At 38.1% G+C, this 24,674-nt stretch overlaps 1 long non-coding RNA gene across 1 annotated transcript in view; it reads left to right on the top strand.

The window, feature by feature from the left end:
• The first annotated feature begins 10,365 nt into the window (after positions 1–10,365).
• Positions 10,366–24,674, top strand: part of LOC117478875 — a 33,983-nt gene continuing 19,674 nt past the window's right edge. Inside the window, exon 1 of the long non-coding RNA XR_004555510.1 lies at positions 10,366–10,511. This is a non-coding gene — a long non-coding RNA (uncharacterized LOC117478875). The remainder of the gene's footprint in view (positions 10,512–24,674) is intronic.

Below are 24,674 nucleotides of genomic sequence, written 5' to 3'. Positions count from 1 at the left end.
CCAGTATGAACCCAAAAGTAGTGATGTTACGTATTGCGCCGAGGCTTCGGAGCGTGTGTCGAGTAATCCCCGAAGCTTTTTGTGAAGCTTGGATCGAGGCTTGTATCGTTTTGGGCCAGTGACGTCACTGATGACAAACGAAGCCTCGCTGCCTGTCAATACCACGTGACTGCTTCAGAAAGTGCTTTAGATCGGTTGAACCACAACGCTCATATTACCCATGGATGTATAATAAGAACGATATTACCCCTCCGGTACCCGGGCCCGGTGACACGGTGGAATGAAGAGAGCTCAGACCCTCACTTATATAGAGGTCGGAACATGTCATAAGTATAAATAAATAAAAGCATAAATAAGTGTACTGTAGGAATAAAAACATGAATAAATAAATAAATGAATAAATACAGGAATACATAGAATAAAGTGTTTTCAGGTAGATTCAGTGTGTGGGCTGTGGCTCAGCTGGAAAGCAGTTGACCCTCAACCGCAGGGTCCCTGGTTCAACTACTTGTCAATACGTCTTTTTTGTTTGTTTATGAAAGCTACAGCTAAATGTGATAATGTAGAATAAATGTATTCTTTCATATGGTTTAGCCTTTCTCAGGCTACAACATGGTAAAGTTTACGAATATTATTAAGGAATACAAATCCCTCTTTGCAATGTTTACCAGCCTCTTTAGGCTCTTTAATCACAATCATTAAACTGGAATAAATACAATATTGTTAACATGAAAATATGATTTAAAGGGGACCTGTCATGCAAAATGCACTTTTGTACATCTTTTCTACATGAATATGTGTCCCCGGTGTTCCAGGGAACTCACCAAGTGTCAGAAAACACAACCCTCTCTATTTTCCTCCATACCCAAATCTCTAAAAAAGGGGCTGCAACGGATCTGATAAAAACTGATCCAGATTTGAACACTGTCCTGACGTCAGGACAGTGGCGCTACGGCTATTGGGCCAACTCCACCAATCAGGAGGAGACAGCCACGGCCATTGCCGTTCGAAAGCGCTGGAGACGCTGTAGTACATATGCCAGGCCTGTAGGTGGTGCTGTTCTCACAGAATCTGCCCTTGCAAAAACAGAGCTAAAAAATGTCAAATTGAGCAAAATGAGGCATGGCTAAAATGCATGATCTGTTTGGTATTTTGAAAAAAAAAAAGTATAAATATGCCTTATATAGGTATGGTCCTACACTATATTATTCAAATATAGCATGATAGGTCCACTTTAATGTTCGTTGTTTAGAGTTATTCTAAGGCTTTACTCATTGGGAACTCGGTATGAGATAGAGCACACTGTTGAGATGTCAAATCTGCCTGTTTTACACACTTTGACCAACAGGGGGGTTCAAACGAGGCCTCATGAGATGAACCCTTTTGCGAACCAATTGGCTGGAAAGCTTCATAAGGCTTCATCTCGCCATCACTACCCAAAAGCACGACGCCACAAACAAAGTACAAAAGAAAGTCTTTACTGGAAAAATGGCACTAAATGCACAACAGAAAATCACTCCGTAGAGGTAACAGGTAGATAACAAAAAACACTCTTACGAGGAAAAGGTTACCAACGTAGTTCCAAAAAATGCAAAAGATAAAGTAAATTCCAAACTCGGCTCTTAGCTCTTAGCAGAAAGACATGGACTTGACGCTGGCTGTCTGGCACATGGGACGAAACGAACTGGCAACAAGACAAGGGAGACAGGATCTATATATAGGGTGCGTCTCACTTCGGTTATTTTTCATTTCCTCGCTCCTCGGGCTCGGTATCACCGGAAGTTGATTTGTCTGCGCCATCTTGAGTAGCGTCCCAGTGGCCTTATTTTTGCCGGAGGATCGAGGATCGAGGAGTGATAACAGAGGAGCGATAATCGAGGAACTACCAGACCATCCTCCGGTGAAATCCTCATACACTCGCCCCGCCCCCTTACTGTTTATCGCTCACTGATTGGACGATACAGCGCATGCACTGATCTGGCTGCTGTCAGACGATCAGCTGTGCGGCGTCATCACAAACGGACGTCGCTTCACGTGACGCTCCGGAGGAAACGACGTCCCATTGCTCTTAAAACTCATTTCCCTGCTTCTCGTGGTTTCCTTGCGTCTCTCCATGCTTCCCTGGTGGGAGGGACTAGTCGCAGGGAAACGACGCAAGTGAGGGACGCAAGGAATCCATTTAACCGAAGTGAGATGCAGCCTATATATAGGCAGGCTAAGGGGGCACAGGTGCAGACAATTAGGGCGGAGTCGACAATCACAGTGGAGGGAAAACACACAAAGGGAGGAAGTGAGGTGATCTGCAAAAAGAAGGAAAGGTTACTACAAAATAAAACAGGATACAAGACTGAACTAAAATACATTAACATATTTTACGAGACACAATATACATTTTCTTTAGTTATATAAGAAGATGTATTAAAATGTCCTCTCTGCGCGTTTACAACAGAAGTTCAAAGATGTGTTTAGCCTAGCTTAGCACAATGACTGCAAGCGGGGGGAAACTGCTAGCCTAAGTTGAAGGAAAGAGAAACACAAGCTGTCTGATTTACATGTTTTATCTTCAGCGAACAATTTAGTAACTGAACCATCCAAAAGTCATTCGTTTTGTAATCACTAGAGGGCCAGTAGAGCTCTAACATAAAATCCACAATGTCTCCTTTTAACGTTTTAATTTCTACAGCTTTTCAAAGAAAGCATGTGAACCACAGAGAGTTGGAAATTATGCTGATTTTCAGAAACTCAAATGAGTCATGAACGGGCCATTTGAGACACGCTGAGAAGGGATTGGTAACGTACAGTTTCTTTGAAAAGTTTAATTACATCATTTAGTGAAAGTAGTTTCTGTAAATCAATTAACAACTGGTTAGACAGCTCAATCTCATCCAAGTTTTTCACAGTTTCTTATAAACGTATTTGTTGATAGAGTAAGATAAGATCTGTATTTTACATTTTGCCTACAGTACAAAGCTCTGATTGGCCGACTGTTTCTTCATCTTTAAATCAGCCCTCAGGTGACGTGGAGACGTGTTGATAGATGTTTTTATATGTGAACAAATGGCAAACAATGGAGTATTTGTAAGGCCCAGATTGTTCAAAGTAAAGGTGTCATTTAAACACAATTTGTTAGACGAAGGAACATTACATTACATGTCACTTGTTAGGCGCTTTTATCCAAAGCGACTTACTCAATACTGTGGACAATCCCCACAGGAGCAATTTGGGGTGAAGTGTCTTTCCCAGGGACACAACGACATGCTGACTGCAGTGGGGTTTGAACCTGTGACCCCCTGATCCAAACACCAACGCACAACCCACTGCACCACACGCCTCAGAGATTGACTGTCAGTGCCAGTGTGATGTGTAATTGTATATTTAACAACTATTTTTTCTACTAAACTTCGGATCAGCTTGGATGTTCAATCTGAATTCTTAACACTTTAAAGTCCACAGGTAATAGAACAACAGCAAGTAGGGACTGCCATTGAGTTTATATTAAATACAATGTTCATCCAGGGATGTACAATACTTAGGGGGAGGCATGGCATGTAGGCTGAAGTCACTAAGAAAAGGTTTTCTAATTGAATTACATATATCACACAAAAGACTGCAAGATGATTGGCTGCAGCCTCCCTCTGCAAGATGGACAGTGATTGGTATTTCTGGTCATTTTTAGCCGGTTATACCGTGAATTCCTCTGAGGTGGGTATACAGTCATACATGCAATGATCCTGGCGTTATTATTTATATGTTTCCTGTTGTCTTGTTTCACTTCCTGTCTTTGTGTTTTTGGTGATTGTCTGCCCCGTCCTGATTCCAATCACCTGATTCCAATCACCTGCTGCCCTTGTGATTTTGCCAGCCGTCTCCAGCTGTGTCTTGTCCATTTGAACTACTTCTGTGTGCATATATGCCGGTCTTTCCCAGTGTTCTCTGTGAGTTTGTCATCAATATTCCTGTCGATGGTTCCCCTGGTGTTGTTCTACTCTTTAATGGTTCCCCTGGTGTTGTTCTACTCTTTAATGGTTCCCCTTTTATTTTATTCCCTGGATGATCCCTGGTGCTCTCTTGTGGATTTGCCTTCAATTTCCTCCTGCAAAACTGTCCCAGAACCCAGTTCCCCCTCTTCAGTAAAGTCAAGCTCTACGTTCTCCAGAGGACGAAGCAGTGACACATCTTTTCCAGGTACGGTTGAGCATTTTCTTTTTTTACATTTGGGCAGGAATGGGTGTAGCGTGGTTAACTTCGAGCTTTTATTTTCAATAATACCAACATGTGGAAATCTACCAAAATGCATTGAACACTAATAACAAAAATGATGTATCGTAAAAACATAAACTTATCTATGGTCAGGTACGTGTGGTGGTCGCAGTTTGTAGCTTAACCTTATTCAGTTTTGTTATAATACAAATATTAAAATATCCTGTAATGTTGCAGTCACCAATCCTACCACCTCATCCCCCCTTTTACAGTTTGGACGCTAAGCTAGGCTATATCGTGTGCACAACAACATAACACCTAACCTTGTAGTGGGATTGTGTTTGTCTCAGCTCTGCAATAGACTGGAAACCTTGTGTACCACTGAATGCAATTCTCCCAATGCATGCTGGGATAGATTGTCTTTTGTGACACTGAAAAGGATAAGCTTATTTCAAAAGGGGGCAAATGATTAATTTGACCTTTACATCTCCATTTCAATGGATGCATACTGTATTATGTAGGTATTCAGTGTCTTGTATTAACGGATGAGAATCTGTATTCAAACTTAATCTTTATTTTGGAACATTTTGACCTTATGCAGCTATATTCTTCGGCTCTAATGATTTATGTTTATTTCACAAATGATATAAGTCTGACACTTGACACTAATTTGAATAATAAGCCATGTGTTTACAGTCTTTGTGTCTCCACCCAGATGTAACACGCCTGTACAGGTTTCTTGCCTGAAGAGGAACTGGTTCTTCAGTTGAAGGCATTGCCTCCTGTCTTGATGATCCCTACAGGAAACGCTCTATTCAATTTAGGATGACTTTTCATTTTGACTCATCAAAGTGTTTTCATAGGCATGTGCCTGTGGGCTACAGGTACTGACGTCAATTTCCCGATACATGAACACATTTTATGAGCTGTTGGTGAACTTGTCGACTTTACAAAACATGTTCATCTTACAGTGGCCAAACCCTCCATCTGTGAAGTACATGCTGTATGAAAACCCTTTATTATTTTTAAGCTGATACAAGTTACAGAATTAGATCATGAGCACTTGATCAATGTCCAACACGTGTTGTACCTTCACCTCCTGCCCAATAAAATACATTTGGTCTCAAATTAGTTGTTTTTTTAACGTTAAGCAAGCATTTAAAACTGTGACTACTGGCTTGTTTTGTTGACTTTTATCACATACCGGTAACCAGATTTTTCATAACACAGTTGTTTATCTTTTGTCGGCTTATGGATGATTCTGCCAGGAGAGTTTCATGTCCACCCTAGCCTGGGGCTCAGTTTCACTCCCATTAAATCGTGTATGGAAAAAAAGAGCAAGACTTTTGCTTAGGAAACCAGGAACACCTGAAATAACCCAACTTTATAATCTCCTATTGGATCATAGCATGTCATCTTCTGTGGTTTTGAGGAGTAAATGTGTCATTGAGGTATCAAAATATGTTGAATTATAAATGAATTGTGTTAACATTTTGTACAAACTAGAGTTGTTCATTTGTTTCACTTTTTTCATACATATTCAGTATTTTCTTCCCACCTAGGTGAATAATTGGTGTACAGTAGCTATGGCCTTTTTAACATCGACTGGAGACTTTCTCAAAATACGCAAAGAAAAAACCGTCAATCTTTTCCTATACTTTGACTTGGTTTTGAAAGCTTTAAAGTTATTATAAGTTGAGAGTCAGAAGTGTATATGACTTTTGTTTTTAAAGAGGAAAAACAGATCAGAATAACTCAGTGAATGGTGACTGTCTGAAGTCATTAACACTCATCTGGCAGCTCTTTGCACGTTGGAACGTTTTCCACTGAAACCTGTCTAAGTGTCTTTAGACTGAAACACAATATGTTCTGCATCAGGTGTGGCCGCTGGATGTTTTCCACCTGAGTCTTAGATCATCTTTCAGCATGCTGTCTTGATGTTTGGTCGGTGTTATTTGTTCTTTTCTTACCAGAAGGTGATTAAGTGTGGAATTTCCACCGCAACATTAGTGAAATCAGCCGTATAAAATATTAACTTTCAGGATTACCTGAACATTACAAAATGTTGACAATACCCCACAAGTTTGTCATTTGGGTAAATCAAATTTGGATAACTTTTTTTGCAATAACCACACAGTTCTTTACCATTTTTGATTCAGCAAAATTCCCAGTTTTTTAAAAGTAGTTTGCGTATAAAACACTTAAATTGTGGAGAAAATGTGAATTAACAATGTTTTGGGGTCATTGTACGTTAGATAAAAAAGAAAAGAAAAAATAGTGTCATAAAAGTTTCCCTAAAATGTATAACTTTATCATCTCAGATATTCTGAGTTTTTAACAAACAATTCGTTTTTCTGAATATTACATCTGTCCACAGACTTTGACATTTTTTCCCCACAATGGCATTTATCAACAGTAATTATATCCACAAAAAAGCGTTGTTTATGTTGTTTCTTTGTGCAAAGTAAATTCCCATAGGGAAATAAAAAAATTATTCAAGAGAGACTTGTAAATACAGGTATTTGCATTTGCATACAGTATATTGTTAAAGATGTGATACAAAAAAAAGAGAGACTTGCACAATGGAAAAAGAGACTCATACAAAAGCTTGTCTTCATAAATCAAGAAAACGTATATCAAAATTCTGCTGACGTATTAATGAGCAGCATAACTGAGCAAGAAGATCACCTCTTGTTGCAGCAGTGTGAGTTATCAGTGTGTGAGTAAAGGTTGTCACCCGGACGCTCCCCTCTGCAGCATGTTGAGCTACACACACCCTGATCATCCAGGTGACACAACACAGCTCTCTGCTGATTCACAGCCAAAGAAAAGATATGTGGGAAAGAAGGAAATTAACTTCTCATCACGCAGCTGTCACTTTTATTCCCCCTTTGTCGCTTGAGGGGTGTCTCACATCAGTTTCATATCACAACTGAGTGAAATATCCAAATGCTCGACTCTACTGTATAGACACAATTCACCTAAATACATATTGATACATTTGAATATTTATTACAATTTAATTCAAAGTTATATGGATTAAACAAAGTACGGCTGCACAGCATGTTTTTTTACTCACTAGAAATGAAATTGCAAACACTGACAGTGATTTCAAAGACTGTGTGATGCAGAAATGGTGTAACTAATACAATTTTTTTAAATATGAAGAAAAAAAAAGAAATTCACAAGACAACCCAAACTTGAATGATTACTAACCGAAAATCTTCTGAATATAGGAAATGTGTATCTCACTAACAGAGGGAAACACAATGACTGACAGTAGCAGGGGGACACTTTGTTATTCTTTACTTTATTACATAATGTTTTTCCCAGCTACATTATCAAATCAAATCAAATCAAGTTTTATTTATATAGCACATTTTTAAACAATTTTTGGTCGAGCCAAAGTGCTATACATATAATAAAATACCCTACAGTAAAGACACTTTACAGCAAATACAACAGCACAGTTTGTTCAGAATATCAGTATGAGAAAAACGACACCCTCTGTCCTTAGACCCTCACATCGTACAAGGAAAAACTTCCAGAGAAAAACCCACATTTCAAAGGGAAAAATGGGAGAAACCTTGGGGAGAGCAACAGAGGAGGGATCCCTCTCCCAGGACGGACAGATGTGCAATAGATGCCGTGTGTAAATCGAAGAGATAATACATTTTACAGCGTAGGTAGACTGTAGAATGTTTGGAAATGCATGTGTCTGTAATAAGAAGATGAATCCACGAAGATGTCAACAACAATCCTGTGGGAGCCTTCAGGGAAGCAGCATGACGAGACCCAGGCAGGACCGCAGAGACAGGCCCAGCCACGACCCGAAGTCCACGACTTAATCCAGAACTCAGGATAGAGGATCCAGGGCACAGGACCACAGCAAGAGGATCAGCCTCCACTCCGGATCCCGGCGTCGATATAGACACAAAAAGACACATTTGGCTGGGTTAATCGGAACATGAGAGTACACAGACACAGACAGACAGAAGGAAGAACAAGCACTCCCTTAGGATAGGTTAAGGGAAAAGGGTAGCAAGTAAGAGAGTAAGAAACAGAGGTGGAGAGGCACACGCAGGGAACAAAGGCCACACTGGAGCCTTCGTTGGAAATTGGTGAGAGATAGGGAGAAAGAAGTTAGTTAGCAGGAAGGTAGTTTCCTATTGGTGTCATGGACATCGCACCTTGGACTTTCTTGGAGGCAAAAATCATGCAACACATTGAGAGAGATATTAAAAAAACAAATACATTTTCTATTCATTTTACTGAAGCTCCCTCTGGAGGGACCTTTGGGATTTTAGCCCATTTACATGCACACACAACTTTATAACACACTACAGGACAGATAAACCCCCAAAAAGCACAATAGGGCCTTTTTAATGATCAAATATTTTTGGTAAAGGCCAACTACACCACCTAAACACACCATCCTTATTTCCCAAATGGGGTAATCCAGTTTAAGTTTGATTGTTTTATTTTGAGGATGACTCCTATCCCATGTGGACTGAAATATTGTTGCATAAAAGTTTGTGAGGTGCAATGTGAGTGAGACTGGATTTCAAACATGGAAAAAACGTATTTTTAATGATGTCCTTGTAACAGTTTCACAACAAGAGGGCCATGCTGCTTACATCTCATTCCTATCAAGCTCACAAGCAGGCGTGTGCATTGGTTTGTACATGATAACGTGCCACGTGCGGCACTTTTATCAGATATTGGGGCCATTCGTTTTCAAAAACCCTCCTCAGGTGAGTCTGACCTGCCAGCAACCTTATACTCTGACAGTAACTTATTTAAATTCCAATGCATTAGCCTTTACACAAACAAGTTTGTCTTAACAAAGCTATTTGTATATGAATGGGACATTACTAAGGTCATTTGAATGCATGTGTAAGGTGTGTGAGTCCATAGTGTAGGCAGCAGAATGGGTGTGTGCTCAGAACAGAGGAATGTGAGGTGTGGTGTTCAGGGTTTCTCAACATAAGACTCCTATGGCAACCAGCAGCTGGATAACCCACAGCCGGAGACTCCAAACATCAGATGAGCTGCCAGTGTGTCTGCTGCGTGCCACTGTGAGTTCAGACTGCTGGAAATCAGGCTCCAGGCTTGTAAAAAGTCCCCCCCATTGTGATTATGTTGAGATCAAAGATTACATTTTAGTGTTCAGATATCACATCAAGCCTGCCCTTAACACAAAAGAGATAGCATTGGTTTATGGTCCAAAATATAACAATCTTTTAGATTAGATTAGATTTACCTTAATGATTAATTGGTCCTTAATTGGAAATGTTTTTTGTTGCAGCACAATGTTAAGGAATTGCACATGAGATATCAAATATAAAATAAGTATAAACAGTAAATAAATACATAAACAGACAGACAAACATAGAGAATGTCAATTAAATACACCATTTACTGTCTCTTCTACTCTACTCAAAAGTGTGATATTGATGCTTTACTTGAAGGACTGAAGTTATTACAATTTCTCCCGGGGGGAACATGAATACTCCATAAAATCCATGCAGAAGTTGTTGTAAAAACATCTTAGGCTGGGACAAAGTAAAAAAAAAAAATCAACTACCATGCCTTTATCCACTACTATTTTATATATTTCTTTTTAAAATATATATTTTTATACATTTTGGGAACACATTTAGGGTAATCAATACGCATGTCTGTTATTTATTTGATACTATGCAAAAAATAAAACAAAAACTGTATTTTATCTCTTGTCTATCTTGCTTGGATTTGGAAAATGTCCTTATTTGGTTAAAAGGATTGCTTTAATAAGAAAAAAAATACTTTTCTTCTAACTTCTGGTCTTTGTTTTAATGTTGCTGCATTCCCACTGGATAGATAGATAGATAGATAGATCAGATAGATAGATGGACAGAAAACTGGAACAAAGAACAAGAAAACCATAAGTGGCATAATCAGAAAGGAGAACCGGAAATCAAAAGGCCACGAGGGAGGAGAACATTCCTGAAAGTCTTTCAATAGTTGCATTTTAGTGTGAGACTGGCACACGGATCTCCATAAATGGTGAGCAGAGAGAGAGTGAATATCTTTCTCAGAGGACTTCCCCCAGATTTGTTTTCTGCCCTTGTCGCGTTTCCCTCCTATCTTCCCTCCAACAGGTAAAGCGACAACTGTCCTCCGTGCGTCAGCAGCGTCGCGCGCGCTCATTACGCAGTTCCCGGTGTGCGGCAGGTGTAGCCCAGGACACACCCACGAGGCACACTGCTGTCAGGCAGAAAGAGCAGCCTGTCAGTCTTCACAGAGCACCACAGAGGGAGCACTAACAGGTAAGAGGCTGATCATTTACCGGGACGCTCGTTGGATTTTAACCTGCGTCGCTTTGTGGTCGTTTCCTGCTGCTGGAGTTAACTTGGTTGTGGTTTAGAATAAACTTTAGTCTGCCTGAAGCGTTTTTAGTGGGGCAACTGCAGGGAGGAATCACTGAATATACTTTTCTGGTAACTTTTTCTGAAGGCATGTTGAGTTGGCATACTGTTCAATCCTAAAAATCACAAAGTGTAGGATGCTAGTAACGTTTTTGAATGTTACAAGACAATTGGGATACAAATGCAACCTACTTTACATTTCATTATAACCAGCAGTTGAATAAAGTAAATATTCACATTACCACTAACCCATGGTGGAAAGTAACATGGTACATTTATTTGAGTAATACTTCTAAGAGTATATTTTGAGTTTCATCTACTTTACTTGAGTCTTTTCACTTTATGCTATTTAGATTTGTATTACAACATGTAATCTATTTGTATAGTTTAAGATAGTTTGGTTACTACGTTGAAATAAGCTTCACTTCTTCTATAACTGCAAAATTAAAGAGATACACACATTAATGCAGCGCTTATTATAATTCAGTTATTTAAAATATATTATTCTGAAATAGGCAGTTGTACAGAGTGAATACTTTTACTTTTGGCATATTACCTGCATTTTGATGCTAAATTTGACTTTTCCTTAGTAAGACTCTCAATTCAGGACTTTTTTTAGTACGTATGTTTAACATTGTAGCATTACTTATTTTACTTAAAGTTACCTCTTTCAACGCTGATATTACGAGTATACTTTCCACATAGAAATGTTATTATCAGTCATACGATTCAAATCTATTTGGGCCAAAATGTTGATACCCTTATCCCCCATTGGTGTACCTCTGGGGTCAGTTTGTGGTTTGTGTTTTTTGGTTTCAATGAAGGGAAAATCTTAATGCTACAGTATTAAATACCAACTTTTCAACATGACACTGCAAATAGAAAAGCCCATCAAGACATTGTTTTTCCAGTTGGTTTTCTTTTTGACTGACCTGCAGTGACCCCTGACCTCAAACCTATCCAACAGCTTTGGGATGATCTGGATAATCGTGTAGAATCTTGTAGAAAGTCTAACACACAACTGTAGAAACTGTTATCAGCGTGTTAATGTGCAGAGTTTATGAAGGACTTGTGTCACCCATCAGTTATGGCTGGAATGTTAGGCAGCAACATACTTTTGTCCAAGGAGTGTTGTTCAAATATTAACTTCAAGTCATGGAATGTTATCCTGTAAGAGAAAGAAATAAAACATATGGCTGTTGGATTGTCTTGTCATAGTTAGATCAGGTGATAAGAGTTGTTTCCACTCTGACTTGAGCCTTAATCACAATCTGAATGAAACGGAAACGGAAAATTTGTGCAGGACCCAACTGGTCGTAGTTAAACACCCACTGACAATGAAACGTGTCACAATGATGAAATATATATATTGTTCAGTCAAAGGGCGAGTCTGACTGCACTCTGCACTGTGCACCGATAAGAGGGCTGCGGAAAGGAGACCGTATCTTTATTTTAGCTGGGCGGGTGGCGCTAATGTCACTTACACTGGCTCCACATGGACCCTATGGTAGATATCAGTTAATTAATGACAACAATAATAACAATAACCCTATGAACAGGTGGAATCTATCTACAGCGGACATTTAACCATGGCAGGTTTACAGCTGTGATGAAACAGGAGGTTGTGTTATTGTTCAGTCTGACTGTTTGATACTGATTGATCATTTGTAGAATAAAAGCTGTGCAGTGGTTTCCAGTTAGTCAATGTTTAATTTCTCCATTAATCAATCTATTTTTGATTAGAAAGGGGTCACTTGAGGAGATATCACCAACTCTCTACAGAGCTTTTAGCCTCTTTAGGCTCATAGTTTTAGTTTACAAAAAGCGTTGCAATGATAAGACCATTTGTTTACTAATCGATAAGTTGATCGGCAGATAATCTCTAAAAGTATTTCAAAATGAATGAATGGAAAAATGGCGGAAAATGCTGTTTTCAGTTTTGGTTGCTGCCACAAGGAAAGTGGATCTGAATTTTCAATCATAACATTTAACTATTTAGCTCGCTGCAAAGACACAACAGGCTTAACTTAACCAACTTTTTCTTGCTTTGTTGGACAAAACGTAGCCGATCGAGCTATTCAGTATCTGGCAGATATCTATTGGCAGTATCACTACCATGTCAATCTCTAGTGGAGAGAGAGTTAACATTATACTTGGACATGATTGACATGAAGTTGGCTAATGGGAATTGATCAAATATATGTGGGCTTGTGCGATTTGTTCATCTTACGAGTTTGCTTAGCTTAGCTTGTTGCTAATGTTGCTAAATAGCTAGCTTCCTGAACTGTGGCACTATCAACTATAGACACTATATATAACCAATAAAAAGTGCCCTGAAACACAAAATGTATCTGTTTTGTTTGAACTCTGTCCAAAATAGATGAGCTATAAAATGCTAGCCTCCTGTCGTAGTGTATGCCGGAAAAACATAGCTAACCCTGTGTGTCAAATACTGTAAATGAAAACGGTTGATAGACTGCTAAATATGTGTGTCAAGAAAATAGAAGATCTCTATCTTGTTAATTTGCATTCTGAATAAGTCTCATTTGCTTCTAAATCTGACAGAGGAGTCACTCATGCACGTTTAAGAGTTTTCCTTGTGTGAGGAATGCAGAAACTCTCGCTGCTAGCTAATATCAGCTGCTAGCATCTCTGACTCTCTCTTCTGTCTGGCTCTTTCTATCCTCCTTCCCTTTATCTTTCTACCCATCTTTTTCTGATCTAGTTGTCCCACTCTGTTTTTGTTCTAGCATATCTCTCGAATCTCACTTTTTCCTTGTCTTTTTGTCAATGTATTTGATCTCTTGCCCCTTTTTCATTTATATCCGTTAACCTCATTGAGATTTCTCACACGGTCAACTTCCCCCCCCCCCCCTCTCTCCATCTCTTTAATGTGTTTTAATGGGACTACATTCTTTCCCTTGACTCCGGTTCAGACACTTGACCAACCGATCCTGTGAGAAAAAACAACTTTCAGTTTTGCCCAACACACACCCACCTTTTCGCCTCTCTCTCTCCTTCTCCTCCACAGTCTCTCACACACACTTGCCAAGAAAGAGTCCAGAAATAGACACATGTTAAAGGGCATCCAAGGTTTCCTGACTACTTCTGAACTTGCATATAAAAGGGAGTTCTAGGCATGAAAATAGCCCAGATATTTTCCTCTTACTGGGTTATCGCAATTTTTATGTACAACTGCTGATACAATATATTAGTTTCAGTACATTTGCCAAATCAAACTTTTTTAATACCATGCTAAACAAATATATGCACATTTGAAGACTTGGTGAGTACATTCTGGCCTAATTAATTATAGTAAGTAATTGATAGTATACTCATTTAGGAATCTATTTTTCAAGAATTACAGGGAGAAATCTGGTTAAGCTAACAGTATTTGGTCATTTATTGTTTTATATTTGTATATGATACTGTAATTTGTGATTTTATAAATTTTTTAATCATTTTATACAGTGTTTTGAAGTGTAGGGTCAGATATTATCAACAACTCTTTTACTGCTCTGTCTAAAGAAGTCATATATTAACATGCTAACGTTAATTCTGTCAGTACGCTTATTCAGTTTGAACAGTATACATATTTTTTGTTTAATATTAAGATATACCTAATCTCCATGTAAGAACTAGTTTTTGTGATCTAACCCGTGACAGTTAAATCTCCACTTAATATTTTGTATACACATACTGTGTCATATTATTTATATTTAAAGTTCGGCTCATTTTTAGCTTAAGAACATAAGCTACATGGTGTTATGGAAAAAGACAGTAATACGGTAAAAATCAATGAGATTATAGATGATGTCATTGTTATTAGAAAGCCTGCTTCCCACGGGGGTGTGTGTGTGTGTGTGGTGTGTGTGTGTGTGTGTGTGTGTGTGTGTGTGTGTGTGTGTGTGTGTGTGTGTGTGTGTGTGTGTGTGTGTGTGTGTGTGTGTGTGGTGTGTGTGTGTGTGTGTGTGTGTGTGTGTGTGTGTGTGTGTGTGTGTGTGTGTGTGTGTGTGTGTGTGTGTGTGTGTGTGTGTGTGTGTGTGTGTGTGTGTGTGTGTGTGTTGTGTGTGTGTGTGTGTGTGTGTGTGTGTGTGTGTGTGTGTGTGTGTGTGTGTGTGTGTGTGTGTGTGTGTGTGTGTGTGTGTGTGTGTGTGTGTGTGTGTGTGTGTGTGTGTGGAAACTTCCATTACCTTAGCATAAAGCTATGTCATAAAAGTAAAAAGGTGAGCTCAGTCTTGGCTTTAGCACACACGCTGTTACTTGAAGAAGTCACTGCTTGCTTTTTGGAAGTTGTATATTGTTTTTTTGTTGTTTTACTTTTCACACCAAATTAATTCTCAATCCTCTACGTACCTTAAAATGTTTTAATATAAGAACACTAAACTTGTTATATATAATAATGGGACAGTAGTGCATTGCCAACTTTCCATAATAATGAGCACATCTTAAAGGATAAAGAAGGATATGTTAACAGTGAACATTTTATGTAAATACTTTGAATATCTCATGTATCAACAGATCTGACAGAGAGAGGAGCAGTTGTTAGTTTAAGGGATCAAAATGAACACAAGGTATTAGAACTGACAAAAAGAAAAGCATTCATTAAATAGCTGTGTGCTTGCGTTGCTGTGTGATGAGTTATTGTTCAGGGTGTTGTCTGTCTGCTATCTGTCAGCATGATTTCACAGAGGAAAAGTATGTCTGTGTTTTCCTTCATGCTAAATTCTGATCCATTCATGTTATTAGAGGTTTACACACATCCTGTCTGAGACCTAACTTAGTTACCTATACCGTGAAAACCATTAGATCTGCTGTATGTAGAGCTCAGCAGTATACATTAAAACAAATGTTCTGAAATCCTTAAGAAACCATACTTCATTTTCAAGAAGTTTTTGCTATTTTATCAATTTCTAATAACACACACACAAAGAAAGTACATTAGGGACATTAGGTTGTGTAAATCATTCATTGGCAAAATAGTATAATACATTTAGCATGATATGACCCTCTACCTAATGTAAATCTTGTACTGCTACTCAAGTCTTCTATGGATGCAGAGCTCATTAGTGTTGTCAGAAAAATATATACTTTCTGTCGTCATGTGTCAAAACCAGTAGGGTATCAGTGGTCGTTGGGCCTTAGTTTGAAGACTTGAGGCAGCAAGTAGAGTTTGGCTCGATGAAGAATGTTTAGTCTCGTCAGTGCTGCCCAAAAGTCAAATGAACAAGCCGTCTATTATGCGCTGCATTCTTTTCCATTATTATCAGGAGGAACACCCCGAGGTGGCATCTGGTGCCCATCAATCATTTACGCAATGGATTTTATGGAGCAAGAAAAAGTTCCCATAATGCTCTAAATATGTCTGTTTTGTGCATTAGACGCTATAGACGCATTAGTTCCAACTGTGACATCAATCTATTCTTCAATTCTGTACAGCGACAATTATTAAAGTCAGTTTAGAGATATTTCCCCATCTTTATTATCAGCTCTATTTCAGTAATGTTAACTACAATCAGTGATACATTCCTAATGCTTTATCTTTACTCTATGGCACAACATTTGGGGGGTTTTTGTTAGCAATTTTGTAAATCGTACAAGCCTAGCCAAGCAATTTCTGGAAAGTACAGTTAAAGCACAGCAGACCACTGATTGGTCAAAGAGGATTGTCTCTGTAATGATAACTAGCGTAACACGGGACATCCTCAAAAATGCTCAAAAAGTTCTAATCTAATCTACATGGGATATGAAATTGGCTAAATGAAAATGTTCCTCTTCTGAAAAATCCTCAGCAAGTGTCCCGTTACAGCACTTTCACATGGTAACACCATGACTATCAGATTAGAGTTACGCTTACAATGAGGTGTATACAATCTGCAATGGAGAACAAAATAGAGAAAAGAACATGTACTAGACGTGATAATGATCCACAGTTAAATTGCGTGAAACTCAACCTTGCACCAATTTTAATAATCAGCTTCGCAAGTAGGGAAGTAGGTTGTGTTTTACTTAGACGTGCTTACACATCGTATGCTAAAATGTTAGCATGGAGCATCGAACCCGCTACTTCCTTACATGGTAAACTGCTGAGTGCTACTGTAGATTGTTGGCAGTGTAGTGGAGAATGTGACTTCACAGCAAATGTTTAGCATTGTTTAAAATATCACTCTCAATTCTGAATTGTAATAAGTTAGCTAGAAGACTTCAGTCACTCACCAGAGTCAACTAAATTCTACTGTACCATGCTGCCTGCTGACTCATCAAAACGCTTATGTAGGTCAAGATTTCCCTCTTTTTTTACAATGATCACAAACTTATTAAAAACATCCTAAAAGTATGACCTGTTAAAGCTAGCCTTGCACTTGTTGATATTTCATTATAGGCCAGATATTACAAGCACACAAGATTTTGAGTCATTGTGTCACCAACTGTAACTCAGCAGTGAATCATGGGAAAGTATGAAGATGCAAGGAGGTGGCAGTATGTTAGGAATGAGGGTGTGAGCCTTGAATGGTAGGCTAACAAACAAAACACGCATGCATGCAAAATAGTTTGAAATGGTAACATCACATACTTCAGAGCATAGTTGACTCACCCTGTGAATGACAGCTCCTCGTTAAACACTGTGATGTGTTTTTTTGTTGCCACATCATTGTGTTGTTGTGCAGTTCAAATGTCAGCATGTATTAAATCAAATAAAATCAAATAAAATCAAATCAAATCAGGTTTTATTTATATAGCACATTTAAAAGCGATTTTTGGTCGAGCCAAAGTGCTGTACATGTAATAAAAACACATTACTACAATCACAATAAACGTAGGCCAAGACAATACTTTGTTTGTTTCGAGTGTAGGATAACAGCATGTATACATGATGTGAATAGAAAATAAACGCACATTGAGACGGGTCATGAACTTGCACCATTGATTTGAGCTGTTCCCGTAATTGGAGAATGCAATATCTTACTTAATGAACAACTAATTAAGTAAGTCAACAAACTTGTAAATCAACAAATTACATAAAGAGAACATTGTGGAACCGCCCCCTATTGTTGATTGACAAGTAATCTTTGGGCATCTTGGCAACAATAACACAGATGTAACTAAGGCAGATCCCAGAGTTTACCACATATCATAGATCCTCACAGTTCCTAAAATGTGACACTTGAGTACATTTTTGGGATATTCTTTGTGAACACACAGATTTGGTGGCATTGTCAGAAACAAAACACGGAAATAGTTTTCAAATTTTTTAAATGAATCAGTTGTTAATGTAGGGATAACACCTGATGATGAAGTGTGTGCAGAATCAACTTCACAGTCAGATAAAGACATGCATTGAGCCAGTGGCCGATTAGCTTTGCAAATTTGCATGACAGCACCTTCTAAATTAAGCAAATTGACATGTAATGTATTGTTTGTTTTCCCCAACTCAGTGTTTATGTTAAAGTGCACCTATCATGCTATATTTGAATAATATAGTATAGGACCATACCTATATAAGGCATATTTATACTTTTTCAAAATACCAAACAGATCATGCATTTTAGCCATGCCTCATTTTGCTCAATTTGACATTTTTTAGCTCTGTTTTTGCAAGGGCAGATTATGTGAGAACAGCACCATCTACAGGCCTGGCATATGTACTACAGCGTCTCCAGCGCTTTCGAACGGCAATGGCCGTGGCTGTCTCCTCCTGACGTCAGGACAGTTTTTATCAGATCCGTTGCAGCCCCTTTTTTAGAGATTTGGGCATGGAGGAAAATAGAGAGGGTTGTGTTTTCTGACACTTGGTGAGTTCCCTGGAACACCGGGGACACATATTCATGTATAAAAGACGTACACAAGTGCATTTTGCATGATAGGTCCCCTTTAAGCTAAGTTAATAACTTGCTGGCTTTAGTGTAAGATTAAGGGCGGTGTCATGATAATGGTTTCAATCTTGTTTAAATTCTTGGCCATGGCCACATACTTCCCAAATGTCCCCAAACTTGAACTATTTCCTTCTTCTGTTCAACTTTGTAATGATAGGGCCAATGGTATGATGTGTTATGATTTGATCATCACTTCTTTTACACGGAGTTCTTTGTGCAGTTGGTGTTGACATTCAGGAGATTGAATATCATACAGTTTGTCCTGCTTATCTGGTTACTGAACATCAGAAAAGAAAGTAGTTTAAAATCTGTATTACTGGAGTTGGGAAAACAACCACTTGTCGTTCATTATTGACAGTGACTTACAATAATCATCCAGTTGATCTGGAACAGAGCCACAGTTCATCTTAGTTTCCTAATCTTCAGCTTTCTCTGCAAAGATGAACACATGACAAATCATTGGATGGATTTCTTACAGGACTCAACACATCATGGTTTACTACTTCAGTGTGTTGACTTGGCTTGGTTTCGATAGTTTAACGTCTGTTCCTAAATTAACTGATCTACGATGTAGAATTATGTGCTAATATATTTGTTTTCAGCTGATTGCAAAACATATTGTGACACGGATTTTTTATATACCATTTTAGACGAATTACCAAGTCAAATACATAGAGTGCAGGGGACAGGATATCATCTGGTTGAATTCAAAGTCCTTTATTTATTATTTCCCAAAACACGTACACTTATAATTGACTCAAACTGCAAACTGACGTATTATCTCGCTGAACTCATCTGAATTGTTTGTGCAGTAAAAGCCTTTCATCCCATTTCATCAGCCTTTTCCCACCTCAACATAACGTTCAGGCCACACGGTTTATTCTAGGGTCATGAGTGTGTATTGCAGCCCATTTCCTACATCTTGTAATTTCTCCTGCTAATGGATGCCTGAGAGTCCTAATTATTCATCTCAGTCATTTCAAAACTGCCACCGAGCTTCTCCTGAAATGCATCTTAGTGCATTTTTGCATTTTATAGCTCCTTGGTTTTTTTTCCCTCCGAGTTTTAATGAGTGTTGTTTTGCATTATGCAGTACCTCCAGGCTTCAATTTGGCATCTGGGAAAGTTGGCTTGACTCCAAGACTGTGGTCACCCAGTGCTTATTACTCATTAAGCCTCGTCGGAGGGCCAAGTGGGTGCTGGCTTGGTGGGTGCTGCAGTGCTTGGAGAGTATGGATGTTGTTGTTTTTCTCAATGTTCTAGTTATGGAAGTAAACTAAGAAATGAGAAAGTGAGGGAATGTAAAAGTCTCCATCATCCGCATGTCTTTATAAGTCTATTTACTGTCTGCAGGAACATGCTTTTTGTAAACATTAGGCCCTGAGAATTAATGAATTTATCCTAATGATCACACCGTTTTTTTACACTTTGCTTTAGACCTTCATTAATATTAGAGCAGATGTATTTAATAGTAGGTCAAATATAACTTTTGAACAAATTGCTGATGTTTTTCTTTTTCTGGTAAGGGCAATTGTGCTTCCAATATCAAGATTTGCTACGATTTAGGCATAGTTACACTGTGTTATAGTTCATATGCTTTATAGGGCTGAATTTGTGCCGAATAGAATACTTGCTACTGTTTGTAATGAGTAACTTAAGCTCCCAAACTTCTAGCATTCATCCGTAAGACACATATGCTAAGGTTAGCTCAACACAGGGATTATCGTGCAAGTCAGTGAAGCAGAAAGAAAGTTTAAAACAAGTATGGTGTTGAAAAGCCATATCAAATGTTACACACTCATGACCGGGACGATGGATTGGGGACAGTCAACATGTTCGATGTGTCCTTGGGCAAGATACCTAACTCAAAGTTGCTCCTGATTGTATGGCAGGCAGACAGTGTGTGAGTGTTTGTGAATGTTAGCTTCCTTGAGCAGGTGGCCTGGTATGGCCGTCTTTGCTTCATCGTGAAAGGGTTTCATAGACTGGAAAAAGTACCATATAAATGCAGGCTATTTACAATTCAAATTGAACAACAATTTTCCTAATTTGGTGTTTTCATTTCATAGCATAAGAGATGATTTTTTGTTTTATAGCCTACTGTGATCTGTTGCCTTTTGGATGAGTTTTGTTGGTCCGTATTTCTATTTAAGAAAAACAGTTTACCGTGTGCAAAATACTACGTCAGTCCCCAGAAAGAGTTATTTGTAAATCTTTGACAATTTCAGTGATCTGTTCAAAATGACTGTAAAAGAAATAACTTTTTCTCTCCATGTGTGGTTGTCAACATGCTCTTTATTTGTTGTTATTAATCTGTCTGTCGTCCTGTCAGAGTCTTTTTGTTATTATTTTGGGAGGAGCTCAATGTAAGTAGGTTGCAAAACCTGTATGTGTGTGTGTTTGTGTGTGTTGGGTGGTGGCAATAGCTGTGCCTAAAATAACCTGCGGTAATACCTGTATGCAATGAAAACATGTCATTAATCAGTCTGCTGTTATTAAGCCTGTCTGTTATGTGTGAAGACAATCACACATAACAGACATCTTCCATACTAGACGGCATCAACAATGAAAATCTTTGGCATAAAGTTCTCTCTAATTTTGGCCTTGATCTGCTTTTCCTTTTACTTCATCTAGCTCCATTAACTTTTACTGACAAGGTGAAGGCAGTTTTGAAAGTGATGCAGGGTGACAGAACATGACACATTCAACACACTTTCTGAATGAGTGGCTTTTCAAGAAAAACCGAGGCTGCAGAGACTGGTTGTTTTGTTCGGTTTTACACAGATACTGATAGGGTGGGGAGCAATCTTAAACTGGTGTAATTGTTAAACACAAAAGAACTGGTTTGGCTCTGCTTTAATTCCCAAGTGAGAGGCAAAGAAGGAGAGCAAGTACATGAGGAGTGATATGTTGCTTATTCACCGCATCATTAAGTACAAAACTGGTTCTACTGTTTAATAACTGGAGTGTTTATTGAGAACGAGAGAGAGCTGCATGCTATAATCCACTTAACTAATACAAACCGGCCTTGTTCTTTTAACCCTTTGATGCACGAGTGACTGGACCCTACACTCTTCCATAAGTGGGTCTAAAAGGACCCGTATTAGAATAATATGTGTTTTTATGCAATTTCTGTCATTTTGGTTAAGAAAAAATCTCTTGTATAATATTTACTATTATATTTTGGTTCACACTAGAAATATTTTATATTTAATTTTTCACTATTTATAATTTTAGAAATGTCTTTTACATTTTGAAAAAAAACGTTTTCCCATAGGATTCCATAGAAAATGCATGCGGGTCAGTTTTGACCCACTTATGGAAGCTTGGGGTACTAATACAAAAACTACAATTTCTTAAAATGTAAATTCAAAATGTGAATGGCATGATATCCAAAACATGTTTTTTGAGGAATAGCTGGAATATGACATTTTTTAATTACAAAGATACTTCAAGAAAACCACCTCACCGGGTCCAAAAAGACCCACTTATGGAAGCTTGGGGTAGTAATACAAAAACTACAATTTCTTAAAATGTACATTTAAAATTAGAATGGCATGATATCCAAAACAAGTTTTTTGAGGAATAGCTGGAATATTAAATGATAAAAAAATGTAATTACAAAGATACTTCAAGAAAACCACCTCACCGGGTCCAAAAAGACCCACTTATGCATCTAAGGGTGAAGTGAGGGACTGCAAATGTATGGTTAACTATTTCGAATTTCTAACATAGATCTCAGCGTCTCTCACCTCATACTATGTTGGCCAAAGTCTGTGTATCATTTGGTCGTTGGCTCCTTACTGAGAATTCTTTATGCTTCAATGATATTTTTTATAGTGGTCATTCAACTTTGTCCCATCAATTAGTGTTTCCTTTTCTGTTTCCATATGACAATGCCTCTGTGCACAAAGCCAGATCCATAAAAAGTGTTTTTATACAAGCTCTGGCATCACCTTCATGCTTCACCTTTTAAGGATAAACATGAACGCCTTCTGTGAGCCAAGTACGGAAGCCCTGAGATGCGAGTGAGAGATTCTGGTTGTCAATTTTTGGTCTACAGTAAATGTTTTAAAATAAATCTTTACGTCCCAAAATGTTTGATGATCAACTGTTTTCATAAATAAAATAGGACTAACCAAGAACAAATTATCCTCTTCAAGCTTTTTTTATGCCTGTAAAATAAAATGTCTCCACCTATTGCACATACTTGCATACAACCTTGAAAAATCATGCCGAAATCCCCAACCTTATCCCCAAACATGAGTCTCGGACCCCACTATCACTAAATGGGAACAAATCTCTGCAGCAGGTTTTACCATCTGGTGGAAAGAGGCTGTCACTCAGGTAGCATCAGTGTGAATGCCCATATTAACAGCCCATAAGAAGTGGTTAGCGGAGGCCCTATAGTAAATTGATTATACTTACTTTTAATAATTCAGGTATAACAATCAGGTGGACATTTTAGATTTTTGGCATAGACTCTCCTGTTGCCATTTACTATTTATTTCACAAACAAGCTGACATTTTGTTCCTTTTTTTTGTAGAAAATATATATATATCAGTTTTATGGCTAGAATTCACCACCTATGGTCATTGTCAAATTTACATCTCTAGAGAAGAAGAAAATATTATTTTCATTTGTAAAATAGTGATAGTGTGTCAAATGGTAACCGTGACATAACCTGTGCCACATTTCTTACTCACTTTTAGCTTTCAAACAAAGTTTTAACCCTATAGTAATACCATTCGACGTGGAACTTTACTTTAAATTTAGCAACAAAACACATTTTATATGAAGTGCACGTTACCCAACACATGTGTAAATCCATGGTTGTTTACAGTGAGTTCAGGGCTGCAGTTAATGATGAAACATTCCTGGTCAGTTAATGAGCATGCAGGGCGTCTCCCAATTTAGAGCTGCTACTGGATCAAAGTGCACCAGCACACAAGGTGACATACCACAGCTGTGAGTCATGAGCAAGGCATGCTGGGTAGAGGGGTTTCCTGGTGCACTTCACACATACAGATATGTTTGCTGAGTAATAACTTGTTTAGTAATCGTGACAGTGCATGTCAAAAGACTTCTGAACTCCGATAAGATACCGTGTACAGACATGAGAACGGAACAAAAGACGCAGTATACTTTTCACACCTTTTTTCTCTTCTTACTGCAAATTAATTATCTGATACAATTGCATGTCTTTAAAATCACATAAATTAATCAATTATAAACAAATGTGAACAATGTTTAAGGAAAATAAATATGAATTAAAGAACAAATACATATTTCTAAAAGCATAGATAGGAAGGGCATATAGTAATGTGGATGACAAGGGTGATCGAGTGATTCATAACCTCACCTCACGGCACAATATGATTTGTTCAAACAGGGAGAGTCTGCAGTGTCTCATCTGAAAAGAATGGGACGCTCCTCTGAGCCGCTGACAGAGTTTTCTCTGGGAGAGAAAGTTACTCTCTTATCAGTCTCATCTTACTTTTACTGAAGTACATCTTCTACTAAATACTGATCAACTCTTTCCGTTAAGCTCTCCTCTAGGACAGTTTTATAGTGAAGGCAATAAAATGAGTTCCACTTTAATGAGAAGCACTGCCCTGCAGATAAGTAGATTTTAAGAGTCCTAAATTATTTTATAGGGACATATTGACTCTTCTTCACTGCGATCTTGGCAAATAAACTAAACTCACTAAGAGTAAGAAGTTACTTAAAGCTCCACAAACCAATATATTTAAAATAAACCATTAATGGAATAAGTCTATGTAATGTGCAATTTACACAATTGTGTATTTGTATTAATAACTTGTTAACATTACCGGCTCCTTTTAATACTTTCATACATTCACTTGCATCTAAAATACGGCAACTTTTTTATAATCTTGTGCGTCTCTTTCTTTATTATAGAAGTCCACTCCCTTCTGTTGTTAAATAATAAAAAAATTACTTGAACCTTGTTTTTCTTGCAGCAGGACAAATAAAGAATTTTCAATTTGATATGATAAAGTAACAAATCCATAAAAATGATAACCAAATCTGCAGTTCTACAGAGCATTTGAGGCTTTTTTAGCTTATTGTTTTGGTTTTACAGCACATTTACTAGCAGGCAGCTGAGTGTGCATGTGTGTGTGCGTGTTTGGGTGTGTGTCGTAAAGAGACAGACACAAGGCATGA

The sequence above is a fragment of the Trematomus bernacchii genome, unplaced genomic scaffold, assembly GCF_902827165.1.
Source record: "Trematomus bernacchii unplaced genomic scaffold, fTreBer1.1, whole genome shotgun sequence".
Taxonomy (NCBI): domain Eukaryota; kingdom Metazoa; phylum Chordata; class Actinopteri; order Perciformes; family Nototheniidae; genus Trematomus; species Trematomus bernacchii.
This window is presented reverse-complemented; position numbering and strand designations above follow the sequence as displayed.